Source organism: Schistocerca piceifrons, chromosome 5, assembly GCF_021461385.2.
Source record: "Schistocerca piceifrons isolate TAMUIC-IGC-003096 chromosome 5, iqSchPice1.1, whole genome shotgun sequence".
Taxonomy (NCBI): domain Eukaryota; kingdom Metazoa; phylum Arthropoda; class Insecta; order Orthoptera; family Acrididae; genus Schistocerca; species Schistocerca piceifrons.
In genome coordinates, this window is record NC_060142.1 from 159,494,754 (window position 1) to 159,506,804 (window position 12,051).

The following is a 12,051-nucleotide window of genomic DNA, read 5'->3' on the forward strand; positions in this document are numbered from 1 at the left end:
AGTCGGCTCTCAGCTCGTCATCGGATTGTAACAAGAGGTCACGATGGTAAATAATCCCCTGGACCATATTTAAGCTACTGTGGGGAGTTACGGTAACAGGGACGTCCCCCAGCTTATCACACAAGAGCAATGCTCGTGACTGGGCTGGGGAGGACGTCTTGAGGAGGATGGACCCATTCCTCATTTTAGACAACCCCGCCACTTCCCCAAACTTATCCTCCAGGTGTTCCACAAAAAACAGAGGCTTCGTCGTAAGAAAGGAGTCACCATCAGTCCTGCTGCAGACAAGGTATTGCAGTACGTAAGGCTCCCGCTTGGCACTAGATCGGCGTCCCTCCCATGGCGCAGCCAACGAGGGGAACGACTGAGGGTCATATTGCGCAGCATCAATGTCTACTCTACCTCGCTTAGAGACGCTGGTGGCCGTGCGACCACCAGCTTGGTGTGATTTATTGCGCTTCATTGCACCACATCCGCCCAGATGCCACCTACTCCGAACGAGGGCTCTCCCCAAGGGTGCCACCCAGCCAAAGCAACGGGTACCTGGCCGATATCCCGTTGCCCGGAGTCCCCGTGCCCCAGACAAGATGGGCACATACTCCTTGGCATGCATGGGGAGGAACAGCTCTGGCATCTGTAGTGCGATCCCTGCATGGTCAGGGGGCTACCACCAAGAGGGTACATGATGACCCCACCACAACGAACTGGCTACTGTGCTGGATTTTAGGTGTTGAAAGGGTCCACAGTTGTCGTGGGCGCTAAGAAGAAGAGTGCGCACAAGGCGAGAAGGAGACAACCCAGAGGATGTTGGGCGTAGTCCCCCCCTCCCCCCCCCCCCCACACGACAATAGTTAACTTGCAAGATGGTGGAGCATGATGGACCAATAGAAAAACACCATCACAGAAGGCCGAAACGTTTGAGACTCCTTTTAGTCGCCTCGTACGACAGGCAGGAATACCGCGGGCCTATTCTAACCCCCGAACCCGCAGGGGGGTAAAATGAAATACAAGAAACGTATTCAGGCGACAATTTGTAAGTTTAAATAAAGAAAATCAACAATGTAACACTGGAATTTGCTTAATTTTTCAGCTCTTCCAGGAGCTCCTCAACAGAATAGAAGGAGTGAGCCATGAGGAAACTCTTCAGTTTAGACTTATGCCCATTCTGTCTGATCAAAATATCAGTTCTTGTTGAATTGTGAGTTAGAAACTGTAAAAACTGAGTCTTACTGTGATTTACCATCAAATTATTTTCCACAAGCCACGAACTTATTTCATGAACTACATTATTTGGTAATGTTTCAATATTACATACAAGATCCTTCACTACCAAGCTGGTGTCATCAGCAAACAGAAATATTTTTGAATCACCTGTAATACTAGAAGGCATATCATTTATATAAATAAGAAACAGCAGTGGCCCCAGCACCGATCCTTGGGGAACGCCCCACTTAACAGTGCCCCGTTGGGACTGAACATCACTACCACTCTCAATATTGTGGAGAATTACCTTCTGCTTTCTGTTCTTAAAGTAAGAGGTGAACCAATTGTAAGCTACTCCCCTTACTCCATAATGGGCCAACTTCTGCAGTAATATTTTGTGGCCAACACAATCAAAAGCCTTCGTTAAATCAAAGAAAACACCTAGCGTTCGCAACCTTTTATTTAATCCGTCCAAAACCTCACAGATAAAAGAGAATATGGCATTTTCAGTTGTTAAACCATTTCTAAAACCAAACTGTACATTTGACAGCAAAGTATGTGAATTTAAATGTTCCAGTAACCTTGTATATACAACCTTCTCGATAACTTTAGCAAACACCGATGGCATGGAAATAGGTCTATAATTGTCAACATTATCCCTGTCTCCCTCTTTATACAGTGGCTTCACTACAGAGTACTTTAATTGGTCAGGAAACCGGCCACTCCCAAAGGAAAAGTTACAGATATGGCTAAGTACTGGGCTAACATGCATAGAACAATACTTCAGTATTCTGCTAGATACCCCGTCATATCCATGAGAGTTCTTGGTCTTTAGTGATTTAATTATTAACTCAATCTCCCTCTTGTCAGTATCATGGAGGAGCATTTCAGGTAACAGTCTCAGAACATTTTTTCTACGAGTGCTATATGATTCCCTGTTGGGACTCGGTTTCTATTTAGTTCACCTGCTATATTCAGAAAGTGATTATTAAATGCTGTACATACATGCAACTTATCAGTAACACGGATATTCCCACTACGCACTGATTCTATATCCTCGACCTGTCTCTGCAGACCAGCCACTTCCTTTACGACTGACCATATGGTTTTAATTTTATCCTGAGACTTAGCTATTCTATCTGCATACCACAAGTGTTCCAACAACTCAATTGTAACTGTGCATCACAATCAAATAATTTTTACGAAATCAACTTATTAGCAACTAGTTCTGGAGAAAGCTGCAGTGAGCGAATATTCCACGCTGTTTACATCTTGCCTAGGGGATACGCTCTGACCTATGCAATCCTGGGGGGGTTGGAAGCTTGGTTGTAGGCGTCTCTAGGAAGGTATGTTGGTCACTGGTTGAAAGCCAGAATACATGAGACAATGCACAAGGAAAATGTTTTATAACTTGGAATATAAGCAACTGTAAAAATACAATGTACTCGTTTGCAATGGAAAGTGAATACATGTGTAACAAAGAAAAAGGTTCCAAAATCATTCAGCAATAGCTGGTTTCTTAAGTAACTTTCCATGCTGACACAGGCATCACAATGGATGAAAAGGGAATCTAAAGCATATGTCACAACTTCCTCTTTTAAATTTGCAAAGGCAAATCCTGTGATAGCTGTCACCTCCAACTCCTTTCAATTGCTTTATATCATTATTAACCTCTCACTATGCCACAGTAGTCCTGCAACAATTACAATTGCCAGACGGTAAAGTTTACAATCCACGGCAACCATAAAATACACACAAATGGAGCAATTACAGACACACGATACATCACAGTATGGTTAGTGTTAGATGCAATAACTGCAAATGAAATGATAGAAATAGAAAGACACACACCACCCATAATTGAGGAATTATTGACTAGATCTCTGGGAGTTAAAACATAAGCGCCATGGGTCTCACTGCTGGATATTGGCAAATGTCCCATAGTAAAAGATTCAAAAAATATATACACCATTTCTTTTTGGGAGGAGATACTATCAACTCAAAGTACTACCTTTCATTTTAAATGTGTCTGTGTCTGTTTTTATAGGAGCACTATACGAAGCTACAGGACAAGACCTCAGAGAGAAAGGGTTAATCTGTGACGATGGCATTATAGTTATTTCCAAAACATAGACCAAAAATTGTGAAACCTTAGAGCAACTGTTCAAGACTCAAACTGCTATGTATAACCATTAAATTGTCAAAATCTCAATTTGGCAAGGAGGAAGTCAAGTTCCTAGTATATATTATTAACACATATGGACTAAAGCCTCATCCAACTCAGTTGGATGCCATAAAACTATTCCTGCACCAAGAAACAAAAAAGCAAAGTAATATTTAGGGATGACGGGCTTTTGCCTTTGGGATGACGGGTTTTTACCGTAAGTTCATGGCAAATGCAGTTTTGAATACACGAAATTTGTTAGTGTTAGTAAAACAAAATATGTCCTGGAAATGGATTCAACAATGTGAAACATAATTAAAAATATACAGGTAGTTTATTGCATGTGCAATAATTACACCATCCTCATTTTACCATCCTATTTCAGTTAGTAGCAGATACATTGGATTATGGTTTGGGTTGTCAGATTTTCCAGCAAATTAATAATGAACATAGGCCAATAGCTTTTGTGAGTAGGATATTAACACAGCAAGAAAGGAATTATACTATAACAGAGAAGGAAAGATTAGCAGAAGTGTGATCTTTTAGGAAATTTAAATATTTATTAGCTGGGAGCGAGATGATATACATAGTGACCATACTGCAATATCCTTTCCATTAAGAAGCAGATTATTACATTGCAAACTAACGAATGGATTTTATTTTTACAGGAATTTAAGTTCTATGGAGAATGTAAAAGATCACAACAACATAGTACCAGATGTGTTATCATGATTACCTACAGGTATGGAAACAACCAGAAATACAACGGAGAGAGAACAGTTCGTAGTCTGTTTCCTTCAAAATAATAAATACCACTGGGAGATAAGACAATTAGTGAATAATATAGTAACTAAGCAAAGAAAAGATATATTCTTAAAGATTCATACTGAGAAACTTGAAAATATACACTCACAAGAAGACGATAAGTGGAAAACACAAAGGGATGTCTTATTCCATAAGAATAATAGAATTAATAATACGGTGATGTGCATACCACAAAGTGCAGTACACATGCTAGCATGGTACACACATCTAGGATATGGATATTTTGGAGAAAAAATGTATACTGCATATTTAAAAAAAAAGCTTTAAGAATAATACATAAAGACAACGTAAAAAGGTTACTTAAAACCTGTATCATATTTCAGACAGTACAGTCAACAACAAGTGAATCATGTTCACTGTTATACCCCATAATATCTCTCTGGGCTTGAGGTCATGGACCTCTATGCACCACTGCGTTACTCATATTTTAATATCCCGGTACGATATGCAAGCTAATCCCACAGAAAGAATTATGAGCAACTAGGCAGATTGTGCAGAACGTAATTCAATAATAGACATTCAAGAAGGCTTGAGATGATCAAGAATTCTGAAGTAATTTTAAACAAGTTACGACATTCAGTTACAAAAATGTCACCTACCGAAGTAATAGGCTGCAAATTAGGAGACCCATCACTGAAATGGATTGACTGGCCAAAAGAGAACATGTTAAAGCAGGAAGTAGAAACTAATATTAAGGAATTACTAACTAAGAAGGAGAAAAAGAAAAAGGAGCTGGGAAATAGGAAACTGGTAAAGTTCAAAGTACGAGACCCAGTGTTTCTAAGAAGTCACAAACAAAGCTCAAAAACTGATAAAATAACAAAAAAGTTCCGCCCGTTATGTAAGGGATCATTCATTATCAAAAGTATGCCTCATCCTAAGGTAAGTCTTTCCGCTCCCGGGATTGGAATGACTCCTTACCCTCTCCCTTAAAACCCACTTCCTTTCGTCTTTCCCTCTCCTTCCCTCTTTCCTGATGAGGCAACAGTTTGTTGCGAAAGCTTGAATTTTGTGTGTATGTATGCGTCTGTTTGTGTTTCTGTCGACCTGCCAGCGCTTTCGTATGGTAAGTCACATCATCTTTGTTTTTAAATATATTTTTCCCACGTGGAATGTTTCCCTCTATTATATTAACTCATAGTTCAGGTTGATTTACAAATTTACAGTATAGGAAATGTCAACTGAAACTCCTGGCAAGATATTGGGCACTTGGTGGATAACACACAGGCCTTTTTGTAGCTTAAAGAGGTAAGAACGATTCATATCCGACATTTTTGGAGCTTCTGAGACAAACTCTAATATACACTTAGAGTACTGCACTAAATTTCTAATACCAATGTATGCCATTGGCAGGAGAATGCTGTATATATGCCTTGGCTAAACAGCAGCAATAAGGGTGATATTGTATGATGTATGTGGGTGTTCAGTTTCAGGTTTAATATTCACATGCAGTTTTAGGATTATCAGGAAACTTATCTGTTTTGTTATGCCTATAAGGGTATAGCTTCAACAGAGGTGTTTTATGGTTTATGTAGAAGAGATATATAGAAGTGACAGCTCCAAGACAGTGTTCACATTCTGGACACCACTGTATTCCTTATCACTTGTGTATGGAACTAGGTAGTATCCCTTATGGCAAGGAACTCAGTTCTCAAGGATAATGACTCTCACAGCTGATGCTATAGGGACTATTATCACAGTTATTAGTAATAAGATGCAGAGAAGCACAAATCCTTGCCAACTCTCTCCAATGTAAGCCATGTTCTGAGACAACAATGCCCTTCCCTAAAATGATGTCCTGAATTCATGTACCCTTCATGAACTGAACATTTGTGTACAAATTTGGTTTTTGTAATCGATTGTGAAATGTTCTTTTAGGGGAATATTTGCTTGATTATCTACATCTGTGTGGGTTTATATTTTTCTACAGAGTGACACAGTTAAGCGCATTTTACATAGGTTTTGGAAGGCAGTGTATCCCAAGAAGACTTCCAGTCTATTTAGTGAATGTAAGACGTATTTGTACAGTACCGTTCTGTATGTGTAAAGGAAAAAGGAAAATAAAAAAAAGTTACAGTGAGTTTACTCCCACTTGTTAGTCAAGATGATGTATTTCTATTGATAATTAGTGTGTAGCGCCTTCTTGATGTCTTGAAGTTTCTTGAGAACAATTTGTCAGTCTACAATAATAAACAGCTGCCAGATTCCTGCAAAATATTGAACGTTCGAATCAGTAACCCTTTAGCAATTAACTGTAATAATTGACCTGGACCTTTGGATGAAGATGTCATTATCATTTTATAATACACTGAACTCAATCAGTAGGAAATTACAGGGATTTGCTTGTAATGAACATGAAGTAGCTACAAAAAAAAGAGCACAATTTTATGTTAAGGTCACAATGATTCTTTGATCTGTTTCTTTAGATTGTGGATCTAGCAAATGAGCTCTTACATGTACGAAAAAAGAAATATATAATGTATGTAATAGTGTTGGTACTTTCAAAAATATAGAAATTAGTCACATTCATTTATTCATAGGGGTGGCAGAAGAAAGGATTCAGAAATTTTGAGACTTAAGATCCTGAAAAATGCACAGATGACTCACACTACAATTTCTGCTTCCTTGATGGCATGAATTAATGAGTAAATGTGTAGAATTACAGTGTAATTTCTGGGATTTATTCATGTTATTTATTCTGCATACTCATGTTTCACTTATCTACTGTAAATATTTGTCCCTGTTTGGTTTTGTGCACACTATGTTTGAGGTATTTGTTGGGCTATAAGTGGCATTGGGACACAGCAGCCAATGTTGTGATGTTAGAGCAAAGTGCAGAGAGACACAATCGCCAACTGCAGCTCCAAGGAATATGCCAGACAGGAAATTCTTTGAACCCTAACAAACATCAAGCTTGGATGTATGCTTTAAGCAGTCTCTAGATGAAACTCTCTTACGATACCATCACGAGAGACATCATATGTCGTGAGTCTCATATGTTGTGACTGAGTCTCAAAACAAGTGGTATTCCCTTTTCCAAGCTCAACAATCCTATTAAGAAATCTTACCTGCAAATGTATATTGGTAAATCTCTTCCTAATGAGAGTATTTTTGAAAAAGTATATCTCCAGTCCTCTGTACAATGGAAAAGTGCCACAAAATAGATGAGTTGCAGCTGATGATCCAGTATATTTTATTCCAGATGAAACCACAGACGGGAAAAAAAGATGCTGTATGCAGGCGTTGTTAGAAAGGCTACAGAACTACCAGGTAACTAAGAACTGAAAATGAACTTGACACTGTACACTGACACTCTCTCCTGAAAAACATGACAAAACTGAACAAGTGTTTTGAGAAAGAAGTCCATGGACTAATTTAATGGATGTGAAGGATGTGCCTAAAGGTACTGGAAAACAGAAGGTTGAGTAAAGCTTAGGCACAAATCTGAGGCTGAGGACATGGAAACAAACAAGGACAATAATTACCGTTTACAAATGAAATTCATATTTCTTGTGTCTGTTGATTTTTAGTTGCATTTCTATTTTCAAATACTTGAGAATAACTGCAGATGTAATCATATCAAAAAGTCGATAATTATTTGTTTCAGTAATTTCCTGAATGAATGGTAGAAACAGGACAGTGTCTTCAGTGATGTGATCCACTAAATTTTTCTGTGCTTGATTGGACTCTTTTGAGAGGTTTGTGATTCAATGATTTGTACATGCATTCCATAATAAATATTCACATTTAGAACTGGCATTTTTTATACCAAAAGTGTTGCTTGGTTTTCAGCAGATTTTCACATCCAAAAATCTTTGGTCTACTCATGAATGCCGAAAAACATAGAAATGATGAAACACCAACTGGAAGTTTTAGGACCATGCACTTAAGAGCTAAAAAATATAAGACGAAGTACAGTAATATGCTAAAAGGTAGAGGCCATGACCTCCAGAAACCTAGTTTAAGGAAGTCACAACTTATTGATGAAAAAGAGACTGTTGTAATGGAATAGAGAGAAAAGAAAAAGTTTCTCGGCAGCACAAGCTTGACAGGAGGCTGAAACAATACTCACAAGAGCGAGTGGGAAGGGGCGGGGGTGGAGTTTAGTGAGATGAGCACCTTCATTAATGCACCTGAAAAGGATAGATCTTGAGATACTTTAAGTAATTTTAAGGCAGTTGCTCTACTCTGTGATCAGTTTACAGGTATTGAAGGACTCCCTATCAATGAGATGTCAAAAAGATTCAGCACTTGATGAAGTGTATATGGGACATATTATACCATCGAGAAACATTAGGAATAACAAGGGTGAATAAATGACAAAAAAATCTTAAAGAAGTGAATACGACATAAGAGTACGAATGTGATGGAATAAAAAAATCACCTGTATGCAAAAAAAGCAAATTGTTCTATTGAGATGTTCTTAAAAATGATCACCCACTGCATGTTACTTATGCTGCTGGAGAGAATATGTGGAAGGTATTGCCCCAATAATTTTAAATTCTCTTATCTTCTAACAAACTTCTGTCAGTATTCAAGATCTCAGATTCCTTTAGCCTCCATGTATTCACATAAAAATGCATTGATCATACTTCAGCTGAAACAGTGAAATACAATATTTTATGCTCTAAAAAAAGATAAACTGAACAACTATATTCATTTTGAAACTTCCAATTTATAGCTGCCCCCTTCATTACAAGCTAATCCAAGCACGCAAAGCTTCATCATTTGGCCCTAGTGGGCAATGGGGACTGACCAACTGCCATGTCATCTTCTGCCACTAACATCATTAAATGCAATATGTAGGAACCTGAGGTTGGCACACTGCTCTCTTGGCTGCTATTGGCTTTCTTGACACTGGAGGAGCTACTTCCCATTCTAGTGGCTCCTCAATGGCCCTCATGAGGCTGAGTGAATCCCTTACCAGTCCTCCCACCACGAAAAAGTCCCTGGCAGCATGAGAACTGATAGATCCTCTGCATACTGACAGATAAGGCGACCAATGAGCTACGGAGAGTGATGGACCTGTTCCAACCAATGTCCACAGTGTTCTTGTGCATAAAAGAAATAGACCCTACCTTAATTTTCGGCTTCAGTCACACTTTAGTTGAGTCTGACTCACTGTTACTGTTGCAAACTCCACATTTAGGTACATCCTATCTAGTGCTGAACTTCTCTGTCAGCCCATCTACTTTTTTTAACTTCATTTGAAGGTGAGGTGACACATCCCACCAGCAAGTTTGCATATAAATGAGGGATTCCAAACTATGTAAATTTTTGCTATGGTATCCTCTGATTTAAGCTTACAATGAGCGAGAATGGTAATTAAAACATCCAAAAATGAACATCAACATGACAGTGAAGTGAGGAGAGAAGAGAGAAAGGCTGCCAGTACAGAAGCTTAGCATTTAACTTTACACTGATGAAGTTATTGGAGATTGGATGCAAGCTAAGATAGGACAAGGAGAGGGAAGGAACTGGCACGGCCTTTTTCAAAGTGACCATTATAGCATTTGCCTCAAGCAATTAAAAAAAAAAAAAAACAATGGAGAAACTAACTTCACCACCTCCTCTGATGGAGAGAATAGTTCACAGCAACAAACAGACTACTCTGTGTACTACAACTACCTGGTAACTATGAGAGGCCTCAGCTGGAAGTATATAACATACCACTGGCAAAAGTTATCAAATTATACTTATTTATGAGTATTGGTATTGTAGGAAGAATAGACCACACCTATGAAGAGTAAATGGAATAATCCTTTGTTCAAGCATCTGTAGCTGAGTGAAATCTTTGACAACTGCTGATATTTTGATGGATGAACATCCTGTCATTCACAAGACACAAATGAAATGAGAGACTGCTGCACATGATAACGTAAAACTGTTGGTGGACAGGGTGACATCAACCAGAAACAAAAGACGGAGTGTGCAGATAGAGCACATATACTGTAGACAAGTAGTACCACCACAAATTAAAGAACCGATGCCATACATTATAGATATAACTGGTGACAGATGAAAATTTGTGCCGGACTAGGACTCGAACTCAATTTCCCACTTATCACAAGCGGTCATCTTAACCATTAGGTCATCTGTTCACGCACTCCAGACCAACCCAAACATCCATGTCACACTGTCTACATCCCTATACTACAGTCTCCTACATTCATCACTAAATGCTTGCAGCTATATTTTATTTGTAAGACTTGCTAATTTAAATTTCAATAGCTTCTTTAATACCAGTATCCAAATAACTCTAAGGGCTAATCAGAATCTCTGTGTTGTTATATTCCACAGGATGGCCAGTACAAAGCGAATGATCTACAATCACAGATTAGCTCAAGTGTTGTAAGCATGTGGAATGCTTATGCTCTATGTATCAGTCCTCCATGGTCCTGATGGTCTGACATATGTTGGACATGCCACGACTGCATGGGATAGGGTAGACATTTGTCTTCCATAAAGCAAGATCATTTTTTTACAGACCCTAAAATGGCCCCAGTGTTAGATGTTGGTTGAAAAACACATCTTGCACTGTGTTTCTGTAGAACACAACCAATCCTGTTGGAAATTCTACCTATGTAATACGCAAAGCTACAGACTTAGGTGCCACTCCATTATTTTCATCATTCACCTGATTCACAGTTGGTCAACAGCATAACACACATCTGAACTATCTTTCACTATAACCATCCCAGTGAAAGCCAAATTACCCAATAACATTCCTGTAACATGTGCAGATGAGGTCTTGCAAGATCCAGGATGATGAGCTGAAATCGGTCTGCAAATTTAAATACCTGGGGTTGTACATACAGAGGGACGGAAGACTGGAAAGCAAGATACAACACCGAATAAATTGCGGTTGGAACAACTGGAGGAAAATGAGTGGAGTGTTATGTGACGAGAAGGTGAACATTGGGTTGAAAGGGAAAGTGTACAAGTCGGTGGTAAGGCCTGCTATGATATACGGGGCAGAGACATGGCCAATCACAGTAGCCCAGGAAAGGAAGATGGAAATGGCAGAAATGAGGATCCTGAGGTGGATGTGTGGGGTAACAAGGAAGGACAGGATTAGAAATGAATTTGTTACAGGAGCTGTTAAAGTGGGACCCATGGGGAAAAAGATACAAGACAGCAGACTAAGATGGTACGGATACTTACAGAGAAAAGGGGAAGAGTATATCGGAAACAGAGTTGTAGATATAAAGATTTAAGGAGCGAGAAGGAGAGGAAGACCGAAGATGAGGTGGGAGGATAAGATATTCGGGGACCTAAGGGAGAAAGGATGGAAGAAGGAAGAGGCAATGGATAGAGTACTATGGAGAAGGATCCAGAAGAGCAATGCCGACCCTACGTGACGTGGGACAAGGCGACGATAAAGAAAGAAAGAAAGGTTACTGTAACATGTGGGCCAACTTAGCTGACAGACTTTCAGGATCCGGGATGACATGGGCCCCATAAGAACAGGTATCAAATATCCTTGACACGATGCTGCATGTCCAATACTATAGACGGTAGCAAGGCAAATGTTACTTTGAGAGGAGAGTGACAAAAATACTGACAGTCACAAAACAAATACTTATAGGGAAGTTAACATAAAAATAAATGAAGACTGGTATTTCTGTGCTGGTACTGCGAACGGCTGAAAGCAAGGGGAAACTACAGCCGTAATTTTTCCCAAGGGCATGCAGCTTTACTGTATGGTTAAATGATGATGGCGTCCTCTTGGGTAAAATATTCCGGAGGTAAAATAGTCCCCCATTTGGATCTCCGGGCGGGGACTACTCAAGAGGACGTTGTTATCAGGAGAAAGAAAACTGGCGTTCTACAGATCGGAGCGTGGAATGTCAGATCCT

General features: G+C 39.3%; 1 protein-coding gene across 2 annotated transcripts in view; it reads right to left on the minus strand.

The window, feature by feature from the left end:
- The window catches only part of LOC124798050, a 97,154-nt gene that overhangs the window by 35,233 nt on the left and 49,870 nt on the right, over positions 1-12,051 (minus strand). The gene's annotated exons all lie outside the window — the stretch shown is intronic.